We start from the raw sequence: 14,140 nt of genomic DNA on the forward strand, positions 1-14,140 counted from the left end.
TACAAATTTCACGTAGCTACAACAAGTAAAATTATCCAATCTTGTTTTACCCATAACTTCTTCGTTTTAAATCCTTTTTGAGTGATTCAAGTTGCTAAGGTTTTATATTGAACTTAAGTTTATGAATCTAAACAGAAAAAGTATAAGTTTATAGTCAGAAATACAGATTACAAGTTATTTTTGTAAAGGTAGTCATTTCAGTCGAAAGAACGACGTCTAGATGACCATTTTGGAAAACATACTTCCACTTTGAGTTTAACCATGATTTTTGGATATTGTTTAATGTTCATAAGAAAAATCATTTTCCCAGAAGAATAGGTTTTAAATCAAAGTTTATCATAGTTTTTAATTAACTAACCCAAAACAGCCCGCGGTGTTACTATGACGGCGTATGTCCGGTTTTACGGTGTTTTTCCTGTTTTCAGGTTTTAAATCATTAAGTTAGCATATCATATAGATATAGAACATGTGACTCTTTGATTTTAAAAGTCAAGTTAGAAGGATTAACTTTGTTTGCGAACAAGTTTAGAATTAACTAAACTATGTTCTAGTGATTACATGTTCAAATCTTCAAATAAGATAATTTTATATATATGAATCGAATGATGTTATGAACACCATTACTACCTCAAGTTTAGTATTTAAACCTACTGGAAGTGAAAAGAAATGATCTAGCTTCAAATGATCTTGGATGGCTTGAAAGTTCTTGAAGTAGAATCATGACACGAAAACAAGTTCAAGTAAGATTTTTATTCGAATTAAGATAGTTTATAGTTATAGAAATCGAATCAAAGTTTGAATATGAATATTACCTTGAATAAGAAAGATAACCTACTATAAATAACAAAGGTTTCTTGATCTTGGATGATTACTTGGATTGGATTAGAAAGCTTGGAAGTAATCTTGCAAACTTGATAGTATTCTTGATTTTATGAAACTAGAACTTATAGAATTTATGAAGAACACTTAGAACTTGAAGATAGAACTTGAGAGAGATCAATTAGATGAAGAAAATTGAAGAATGAAAGTGTTTGTAGGTGTTTTTGGTCGTTGGTATATGGATTAGATATAAAGGATGTGTAAGTTTGTTTTCATGTAAATAATTCATGAATGATTTATAATATTTTTTGTAATTTTGTGAGATATTTCATCCTAGTTGCCAAATGATGGTTCCCACATGTTTAATGACTCACATGAGCTTCTAAGGAGCTGATCATTGAAGTGTATATACCAATAGTATATACATCTAGAAGCTGTGTATTGTACGAGTACGAATACGGGTGCATACGAGTAGAATTGTTGATGAAAATGAATGAGGATGTAATTGTAAGCATTTTTGTTAAGTAGAAGTACTTTTATATGTGTCTTTAAGTCTTTCAAAAGTGTACAAATACATCTTAATACACTACATGTATATACATTTTAACTGAGTCGTTAAGTCATCGTTAGTCGTTACATGTAAGTGTTGTTTTGAAACCTTTAAGTTAACGATCTCATTTAATGTTGTTAACCCATTGTTTATTATATCTAATGAGATGTTAAATTATTAAATTATCATGATATTATGATGTATGAATATATCTTAATATGATATATATACATTAAAATGTCGTTACAACGATAATCGTTACATATATGTCTCGTTTCGAAATCCTTAAGTTAGTAGTCTTGTTTTTACATATGTAGTTCATTGTTAACACACTTAATGATATACTTAATTATCATTTTATCATGTTAAACATAGTGTATCTATATCTTAATATGATTCATATGTATTTAGTAAGACGTTGTTATAACGATAATCGTTATATATATCGTTTCGAGTTTCTTAATTCAATAATCTCATTTTTATGTATAACACTCATTGTTAATACACTTAGTAAGAGACTTACTTATCATAATCTCATGTTAACCATATATATATCCATATATATACCATCATGTAGTTTTTACAAGTTTTTAACGTTCGTGAATCGCCGGTCAACTTGGGTGGTCAATTGTCTACATGAAAGTCATTTCAATTAATCAAGTCTTAACAATTTTGATTGCTTAACATGTTAGAAACATTTAATCATGCAAATATAGTTTTCATTTAATATATAATCATGGAAAAGTTCGGGTCACTACATCAACATTACAATCTGTCCTACAAGCACCAATGTCATACGCTCTGTAGATACCAAGAAATACCAACAACAACAAACGATGAAGTGTTGATTCATAACTTCATTGGAGAAACATTTTACGACGATTATGTAATCTCTAAAGTCTTAGAGATTATCTATTCTAGCCCTAACCATAAATCAGATGAATGAACCAAAATGATAAGAGGAAGAATAGAAACCCTGACAAGAATGGTGAGTTATTTACAAGCTAGACTTGTTTTACCAACAGCATCAACAGTAACGTTAGCATCACCAGCACTGTCAGTGCCTTCAGTAGCATCAGAATCAGCAGTACCTATAACATTACAAACTCCGTCAGTTCAAGAATCACCGTGAACACCATTTCAAATCAACAACAAGTATGTCATATCAACGAGTTATGAAGTATTAACTCATTCCCTCTGAAGAAATTATATGTATATTATATATATATATATATATATATATATATATATATATATATATATATATATATATATATATATATATATATATATATATATATATATAAATTTTGAGATCAAAATAAATCTTTCTGTACTAAGCTATTATGTATGGATCTTAACTACTCGGTTAATTCATATTACTAATATGCTACGATGTACATCTTTCGTCCGCAACTTAACCATCGTTAATTACAATCTCTGTTTCAATTCAATGAATTCTATTCCATAATAAATCAAGTGTATTATTCAAATATATGTTTGATTTTACACTTTCATCTTCAATGTACTCGAAACTTTCTAGAAACATCATTCGTTCCTTAGGAAGTTCACAAGAATTTCACGAACACCAACATCAGGTATCAACAAATAAAGAAGTATTGATTCATAATTTCAATTACGTTGAAGAAATACTCCGTAAAAGTTATGTAATTCCTAAAGTTTTAGGGATTATTAAATCCTAGTTTCAATCGTAAATCAAATGAGTTTAATATAATATAAGCTCATTAAATCTATGTTACACCTGAAGAAAATATACACATGTATATTTTCATAAAGACTGTAATAAAATCCTTTTGTACAAAATATTAATTGTGAATTTTTTTTAATGGGTAGGTAATACCCGAGAGAGATATAAATTCACAATTAATATGTTACAATTCTTCGAATCTGATTCAGTAATCATCCCCTATATTCACTATTTTCATATCAATATACATTCTTTCATAGAAATCAAAACAACTATATGCATTCAAATCCAATTACCTATTCTGATTTTGAAATCGCAGAATTTAATTCTAAATATAACCAGTATCATCACTCTTAGATTCCTATATCTTTCAAAACTATACGTTGACTTCAAAACTGTGTTAAAACATCATATGTCTATAAACGATTACAACCTGTGTTCAAACCCTCCGAAATTCCTGAAGACACTTCAAATAATGAACAATCGAGATGATGATCCAACCACATGTTACCCACAATTATGTAGCTGAAAAACTCTTGAAACCAAAGTCATAGTTTAACACGTATCTGTGTCAGACCCTTTTACATTTAGTAGCTAAAATAACTTTTCAATCCTGTTTCAAAATAGACAATTTTGTCACAGCTCCAGCAAGTCAACCTCGACTTCTCAATCGAAACAGTCTTATTATAACCTCGATAGATACGTTGCCCTTTCACCATCGTTACTAGGGAACCTTTCATATTCTACCACATTAGCGATGAACTTACCAACAACTTCATTGATCTTTAACATTCAAAAAAATCATTATATTTATCAAAACCCCATTAATTACTCATCTGCAGCTTGTAACAAGAATTTCCATACGAATCATCAGAAATTAGCAATCAGTATTTTGAAATCTCACAGCATGTCTACACCAACAGTTATGCGTGTACATATAACGTCTATCGCCTGGACTTATATACTGCGAATGTGAAGTTTCTGAAAAACACCCTGAACTGTGAACTAGTTCTCGAAATGCTGATGAAACAGCAAAAACTATGAACAAACTTAACAGTAAAAAGTTTGATGATAAAGAGTAGTGTGTTGGCAAAGCTCAGAAAAAGAGAAGATTTGGTACTGAAAAACGGATTGAGCAAAGTATGAAGGAGGCTGTGGACAAATCACAAGGACGAAATCTACTTTTAAAGAATCCAAATGATTCAGTATTTGCTGAAGTCATTAATGAATACCTTGCTCCTGACTCTAAACCCCTACGAACAATATCCTTCATCATCCTCTGATATTAGAAATTCTAAGATATCATCGTATCTTTAATTATAAATATCCTCTATATTTCTGAAGATATTTCCATAATTATTCTTATCTGAAATCATTTATATCTTCGCGCTATCTGTATTACATCATAAAAGAAACTATTTTAGTTTCTAAATTCCGAAACCCTCAAGTTTAAAATAAGAATGTTTTTGAAGTAGTGTTGGGAACTGAAGCATGAGTTAGTATAATATAATGACACTTGATCAACGTGAATATACTATAGTAAGTAATGCTGAGTTCCTAATAGAACATGATGATTCACAGATCATAACGTCATCATGTGCCATGTTACATGACTCTTGTATTCTATTTAACCTCTAAGAATATCAAGAAAATATTTTCTTGATGATTCAGTCATTTTCGAGGTATTCTGGTAATTTGACAAATTAAGATCGTGCCATTACGATTTCCTTCCTTAGAACATTAACTATGTTCATTCTGAAATTGATACCTACGAATTATGGACCACTACAAGCGGTGTTTAAACGCAAGAAGAGGAAACGAAAGAATAAAGCTCTGAAATAGAAATTGGAATATAAATCGCAGCAAATCGGAGAAAAACATTAACTGTGGATGACAATGATTATAGAAGACAGAAGAAGGGGCTTTGAAATATAAGGGAAGATATAATGCCCAACAACAACCTAGAAATTACAAACCGTATATATCGATGCATATAGCAATATAAAGACACGGGAGAACTAAAAACACTATAAAACCAAGAGTATAGTAGAAGTAAATAGATTCTTCTGGAGGAAGATGAAAAAGAAGAATGACAGATATGAAAGTTAGAAGTATATCAAGAATCAGAACTGGATGAAGCATATTGACTAATTTTTAAAAAAATATAAGTTAAGGGAGAAATAATAGAAGGTGTGAGTTGTAAGGAAACGAAAGGGGTAGATTTATAGTAAATTATCCGACAGAGCAATCAAAACAGATGATCACAATAAAGCGAATCCTAATTTCCTTGATTATCGAAGAATCAAATCTTATTACGAAGATTTTCTCAAAATCCCTTGAACTCTGGAAATCAATCCTACCTACGTCAAAAGATATGACGAATCTACACTTACTCATTTCACTATATTGTGATAACTTCGTTTGTATTCTTCACATAAACAAGTTGTTTTATCATTAATGATAAAAACTCTAAGTTTCAGCTCATATACGTCATAAAAACATACTTATTGTCAGCTATGACCATCCCAATCAAATTTCGGGATGAAATTTCATTAACGGGTAGGGACTGTGACAACCCGGAAATTTCCGAACAAATTTTAACTTGATCTTTATATGTTTCCGACACGATAAGCAAAGTCTGTAATGTTGAAATCTCAAAAACTTTAAATTGTATTCATATATTCATTTACCCTTCGACTGCTCTTGACGATTCACGAACAACTATGTGTATATATATATATATATATATATATATATACATATGTGTGATTATTAAATTGAGATATATTAATAAAACATTTAACGATTTAGTTGATATGAATATAAGCTATTGGATCTATTTTATGAACATGGAAACATTATCAAAGTATTGAATGAATAATACTTTACATGAACGTATTTGTTTCGATGTAAGTTTAATATATTTATCGACGAGATTAAAAGATGATATCAAATGATTGAATTATCAGAAACATTGAATTATGATTACAAGTCTCTGTTGAGAGGTCTACTTTGATTTAGGAAACCTTTCCTTTTTAATGGTATCCGGAATATTTGGTAAAGTAATTTACATGTAAGAACAAATATGTCAATTGACGAAGGTTAGACAAAAGTTAGTGGGATTCTTGTTCAATGTCCTATATATGCGTTAGCTATTTAACTTTCATATTACTTAATGTGGAAATAAGGTTATGGGATATAAATAACTTAGAAAATAAATATCGACGTTTTATCTTAAAATGATTTCGTACGTTCATTTAACCTTTAAACTTTATCTCTCGCTTCATCAATAATTAGTAATTTAAAAACTCAAAATCTATTATTTTACTTTTCAAAATACGATATAACGATTTCCATTACTTCAACCTTTTGACAAAATGATTCCTAAATATATATTAGTTTTAGAAAACAAAAGTTAGTATATTTATTTGATTTAGTACTAAAATGTTTTCAATTTAGAAAGAACTTCATTAAAAGGTGTTATAAGATACTTCGTTAATGAATCTTAAAGAACTTAATTAAAACTTTATATTATAAATTACGAATATTTATATATTGTGTTTCAAAAACGCAAACGTAATATGACATAATATTTTCTATCATTTAAACGATTATAAATGAGTCTTGAAAAATAATTACTTTGAAAAACTAAATATTAAATAAATATTATAAACTTATATTTTGAGATAAAAATATATATATGTACCTTACAATGTAATGAGATATAATAATAACGTAGTCACAAAACGTTTTGATTTAAAATGATATATTTTGGTGAACAACGAGACATTGAATTATAGAAGCAAATGACCAAAACACTCAAATGAATAAGTTACACTTTGAGTGGGATTTTTTTTCATTGATTAAAGTCTAATTATTATTAAAGGTACACGTCGCGTAACGCAAAGTGTTAGTTTTCTAAGCGTACGAAACGCCGTTCGAAAAATCAGAAGCGGGACATGAGTCGAGTGTCATCGTACAAGTCACTAGAAGTAAGTTTACAAATTAACTATGTATGTAAATTTAATATAATATTTAATTAACTATAAAGATTAATAATATATATAATTATATTATATAATAACGAGTGTCGACAGGGTGAATTAGTGCATATGAGCTGGTTTTACCTATCATGCGATCGCATGATTTAAGTATAGAGACTCCATGTGGAGTCAGAGTGCTGAACACATCTATAAATCAATCGAGTTCGTTCTGATATACACACATATATTTACCTCTGTCTCTAAATCTCCCTTTATATATATATTAATTATTATTATTATTATTATTATTATTATTATTATTATTATTATTATTATTATTATTATTATTATTATTATTAATCTTAATTAGTAGTATGGGTATTATTATTAGTATTATTACATAAAATACTACGACGAGGTCATGAGCGAGTAATTTCAAAACTGGTGTTCGAGTAGGATAGGGCTAAGGAAATTATGGGTTATAGCTATGGAGGTGATGGGTAATGTTCATGGGTATGCTCGTGAGGTCAATCTAGTGTTTATCATCTCCGTTGCATCTACGTACCTTTCCTGCAATATTGAATCTCAATATTGATACGTGAGCACTCATAACTTAACTTTTATATATTAATAGTGTATCCATGACTAGTGCTCGAGTATATAGGATTATGCATGCTTGTACGTTTGATATTGTCATTTGATAGGTTATGTTGAATTCTAAATTAGATACATATGCTACTGAGATAGGGTATATGATATGCATGTCGTTGGAAAGCTAGCGAAAAATTAAGAACTTTTCATTTAGAACTCGAATGGTTTCGATGAACAGATTAGAAATTATAGTCAACTGAATTTTAGTATTATTGTTAAAATGATTATTATTACTATCGTCGTTATTAACGTCGTTACTATTTTTATCTATTAATTATTATTATTATTATTATTATTATTATTATTATTTTTAATATTATCATTTTTAATATAAGTATCATTATTAAACGAATTATTATTATTATTATTATTATTATTATCATTATTAATATTATCATTATTAATATTATTTTTATTATTATTATCATTAAAATAGTTATTAGTATTATCATTAATATTATTATAATAATTATTATTATTAGTATTATTATCATTAAAAATTGATATTAGTATCATCTAACTATTATGACTAATATTATTATCATTATTATGAATGCGATATAAAAGACGACTAAAAGATATTAAACAAATCGATTAGGAAATAATGAGTATGAGTATCATGATAAAATTAAAATATTGTAAGATATTGAATTAGATAAAATTATCGTTCTTATTATTTTTATCATTTTATTATTATTAAAAGTATTATTAATATTAAAACTATCATTTTTACTAAAATTATCATTTTTAATAGAAATATCATTGTTATTATAAAATATCATTATTATTATCAGTTTAGTACTATTATTAATAAAAATTATCATTTTAATATCATTTTTAGTAAATATAAATATAGATATTTTATTAGCAGAATAATAATAACTATTATTACAAAATAATACAACTTCTAATTATTATTGTTATTATCGATATTATTTTATCAAATAAATATTTAATACAAAGATATTTTATTACACGTAATATATTTACATTAATAATACCTACCGTTATATTAAATGAACTTTATAAATTTTATTACTTAAGATATATAAAAGTATATTTTTATCATATATAAATTTTAAATATAATTTTTTATTAACAAATGACTTTTATTATTTAATTTCATAAAACCTGTTAAAAATATTAAATATATATAAAACGACGATATTTAAGTTATATGATAATCATGTATGGATTTTGAAAATCATTTTGGGTCAAGTTGACTTTTTGTGGACTGTTGCATATTAGTCTCGAGCATTAGAATTGTGATACACTATGACCAGACCTAAATTGTTAGACAAATATTGACCAACATATAAATATATATAATTAATATAGGTTCGTGAATCCGAGGCCAACCTTGCACTTGTTCAATGATGTCATATGTATTTTTACTACGAAATACAGTATGGTGAGTTTCATTTGCTCCCTTTTTAAATGCTTTTGCAATATATATTTTTGGGACTGAGAATACATGCGCTATTTATTTATAAATGTTTGACGAAATAGACACAAGTAATTGAAACTACATTCTATGGTTGAATGATCGAAGCCGAATATGCCCCCTTTTACTTGGTAGCCTAAGAATTAGTAAACCGATCTACTAATTGACGCGAATCCTAAAGATAGATCTATTGGACCTAACAAACCCCATCCATGGTTGCGGATGCTTTAGTGCTTCGATGTTGTTTTATCATGTCCGATGGATGTCCCGGAATGATAGGGGATATTCTTATATGCATCTTGTTAATGTCGGTTACCAGGTGTTCAATCCATATGAATGATTTTTGTCTCTATGCATGGGATGTATATTTATGAGAAATGGAAATGAAAATCTTGTGGTCTATTAAAATGATGAAAATGATCGTTTATGATAAACTAATGAACTCACCAACTTTTTGGTTGACACTTTAAAGCATGTTTATTCTCAGGATTGAAAGAAATCTTCCGCTGTGCATTTGCTCATTTTAAAGATATTACTTGGAATCATTCATGGCAAATTTCAAAAGACGTTGCATTCAAGTCGTTTAGTTCAGTAAAGATTATGAATAAGTAAATGACAGATTAGATCATTTATAGTTGGATATTATGAAATGGTATGCATGCCTGTCAACTTTTGATGTAATGAAAGTTTTTCTTTTAAAACGAATGCAATGTTTGTAAAATGTATCATATAGAGGTCAAATACCTCGCAATGTAATCATATGTTATTGTATTCGTTCTTATGGATTAGGACGGGTCTCTACAGTCAAGGCACTAACTAGATCTTAACAGCTCTTAAGAGGTCTCTTCGGAACAGTCAATAGGCATACTAGGTCATTCATGTCTCAATTCCTAAGTTCCGCGTCCTAAAAGCGCATTAGATGCCTCTCGGGAACTCCGGCCATACCGAGTTCATAGAATCTTCAGATATAGTATAACCAGGGGTCTTAATCCTATGAAGTAGTTAAGTTCATATAGGTGGACAAGTACTGATGGTTGGTCAATCCTTAAGATGCTAGAATACATATATATCGGACTCACAAGTTCAGCATAACAACTGTAACCGTACTAATTTAACATAACTACACTAACCCAAACTTCTATCATGGCAACATACAGACTAATTAAGCTAACATGGTAATATCGGAATGCATTATTAAACATAAATGGTAACAATTCATGTTTAGTACAAAAGACAAGCGTTTCGGATAAAAACCTGAAAAGGCTGAAGAAATCTGCCCGAGATCGCAGGGACTCGCCGGGATATCCTCCGAAAAATAAAAGCTAAGCTATCTACTACTAAAAACTAACTAAAAATCTTGAAAATATAAAGTGAAGTTCGAATTGAGTGTGTGTTGAAATGAATGGAAGAAGCCCCTTAAATAGGCAAAGATTCAGCTGCCATACGGCTGGAAAGCCGTATGGCAGGCCATTTTTTCTGCCCGTTTGCTTTGGTCAGCCGTTTTGTAAGGACGTTTGCCCAGGCAGTATGTTAGGCCGTTTTTCACACTAGCAGGTCGTATGGCCTACCCTGGTCAGCTTGTTTCCTGGATCGTAACTTGATTTCCTTGGTCGTAACTTGTCTTTCACCAGTTTCGCTCTAGATTCTTCGTTTTAGCTCCGTTTTACTTGATTCTTTTTGCATATCCTTTGTAATTACTTAATCTACAAAATCAACCTATAAAGCGATAATTTTTCCGATATAGTTTGGAACTTTATTGATTTAGGGCTCAATATCGGGGATAAAACGTGACTTTTTTGCCGATATCATCCCCGAACCTACCCCAACCATGTCACGTTCTTTCGTTCGATACTCGACATGTCATGTTTGGTGCCAAGATACATGGTTGTAATAATGGTGATCAAGCATTAATACAATTGCGTACCTTATCATTTCCACATGTCCATATAAAGTACTTTACCCAGACTAGTGCGACATTCACACAAGACAAAACACTCAACAAATCCTAGTACACCCGGATGGTCCAAATCCTTACAATGAACTTGATCATTCAAAACCGCCAATAACCGAATATCTCCAATATATTCATCCCTAGGACACCGCAACAAGATATATATATATATATATATATATATATATATATATTTACACTCACACACACACAATATAATAATGTATGCACATATATCACAACGGCATAACATCCTACTACTTAAGGATTTATCATCGAAAGCAACCTCTAGTCAACCTACTACTTTAGGCGACTATTTGATCTAAGGCACAAGAGCAAACACCAATTAAGGCCCCACATATCCGGAAGTCCCAGATAGTGTACCAACACTAAGGCACTAACTATCATCAATCCAACCCGTATTTCTACAAGTCCGCATACCATTTCACACCATCAAATCTAAGTCTAGGCACTTATCACAAAGTCACCTAGATCCCTTAGACCATGCTCTGATACCACCTGAAATGACTCGAACCCGTTAATCGAAAAACGACACCTTTTTTTTTACATGCTTACATCACGTCACGGCTCATCATGGTCGCAACGCGACCCAAGGGTATTTCTAATGCCGAAGCTTGAACCCAGCTCAGACCACCAGTTCCAGCACAGAGTCGCGACGCAGCTTCAGTTGTCGCGACGCGACCTGCCACTGTTCCAGATACCCAGAACCAGGTTTTAAGCTAGGCATCCATATTATATTAGAAGTCGCGATGCGGCTAAGCATGTTGCGACGCGACCTTACACAGAATCAAATGCTGCAGTTTCACTTAACTAGATTAGTAGATTACCAACAATATTAATTTACACAAGACTTAAATCATTTCACAACCTTTTCAATAGTTAAATATAACTCAAGACACGCGACAATTCAACTATTGGGGACATAACTACCCAATTACACAACACGCCGGGTTTTTGACTCAATAACCCAACCCAATATCGCGAGCATGATCCCGGGGATTTTACCAATCCCCCACCCAAGTCCAAAGGCTAAAAGCCATTCTGCCAAGCTCAAGCAACTTTAATCCACCCTAGTCTAGAAACTAGGTTGCTCCACACTAACAATACCTATAAAAGGTAAAAATGAGAGGGGTAAGCTAATGCTTAGTGAGAAGAACAATTATACACATATTCATATAACTTACCGACCCGTAACGACAACACGATTCGAGCATACGAGGCACCGCAACAAGCATCTCAAAAAGCATGGAATAAACGTAATAACATGCTAAACAACAACACTACAAAATTAGTATGCTAGATAACAATGTCACACATAAACCTCATGGTTAACCATAAGCACAAGGGAGTGGTGCTTTCGAAGGACCACTGATTTCTCACAATGACCGCTAGTGATAAGAACACATGCTATACACCAACCCCATGGTGATACGAACACATGATATACACCATATGACCCATGGTGATACGAACACATGATATACATCATACGAACTATGTGGTATAGAACACACGAACTTGAGTGAATTCGACACACTTGGAATATCACTCTAGTAAAACCGACACACTTGGAATCACTAAACCACATCAACCACATGCAAGTAAACCATATACATAAATGCATAACTATTCCACTCACCTTGGAACGCACACACAAGCACAAGCCATGTATGTACAATCACCGCCATCAAGACCGGGCAAGAAACTACTTATATCACACATTGGCACAATATACACATAAATATCAATTCTCCTAAAGAGAATCCGACACACATCCCTTAGCGGCACACCTTGCTCATCAAACCCGCCCATTTAACACCTAATGAGAAATCCAATTACCACTTTGGGTGGTAATTTAAACCCACACCACATAAGTACAATCTAACCCAAATTCCACTCGTCCCCAAAAAGTCATCATACACAATACCCCACCATTAAAAATAAGATGGTTGTTATACACTAACCACTTTTCCAACACTAGACCTCATAAGTCCATTTTGACCCAAATGCACAAAACCCATTTTCACACAAGTCAAAAGCACCCATAATCACTAATACTAGTGATTAGGTCACCAAAACACCAATTACACAATTAACCCAAGTACTTGTGTACTTATCCTCTCAAAATCAAGTCATGAACCCTAATTTTGACACATTTCAAAGCATCACCCAAATTGACCCAAAACAAGTTCTTATGAATATCTCAAACACCCACCAACAAGTCAGTTAGTAATTAACTCCTAAAATCATGACCAATTTCCCCAAATTCGTCACCCAAACCAAAATCCACCATCAATGGGTCAACAACCCAAATAACTAGCTTCAAATACCCATTATAAGATAAATGAGTTTTCTCAAGAACATGTAAGTTCAAATGTAACAACCTCACATTGGGCCTAATGGTAATTGTCCAAATTTCCCTTGCGTGTTATTATATGTTATTTTAATAATTACGTGTTTATAATTATTTAATTATATAGTTGAGAACAGTTCATGACAAGGGCCACAGGAGAGGTTTGTTTATTTAAATTGGATCTCGTTTGGACCACTTAATGAAGTGTTTCATATTTTAGATAACTGGTAAATACTCGTGAATGACACAGTGTAGGTGTCCCTCACATGAAGGAAAACCAATAGCCTTATATGCTTCTATTTATTTCTTATTTCCATTTTGGGAAAATTAACATCACACACACATACGTACCATAACTTCATAAACCATAATCCTTGATTCTCATTTTTTTGTTAAATTGAAGTTGTGAAATCATTCCTTGTGATTTCAATAGCTTAAACAAGGTATTTACAAACGATTTCATGTCTAAATCCAATTGAATTTGATGATTTATTTTATAGAAAATGGATTTTTGAATCAAAAAGGTATTTTATGGTGTTATGAACATCCATAGATGTTAGAAAATGTTTACTTATGATCTCTATGTTTCCTAAGTGATTTTTAGTGTCAAAACAGTGCAAAAACGAGATTTGGGGCTCAAATGACGAAAATAGCGACCTA

This window comes from Rutidosis leptorrhynchoides, chromosome 1 (assembly GCF_046630445.1).
Source record: "Rutidosis leptorrhynchoides isolate AG116_Rl617_1_P2 chromosome 1, CSIRO_AGI_Rlap_v1, whole genome shotgun sequence".
NCBI lineage: Eukaryota > Viridiplantae > Streptophyta > Magnoliopsida > Asterales > Asteraceae > Rutidosis > Rutidosis leptorrhynchoides.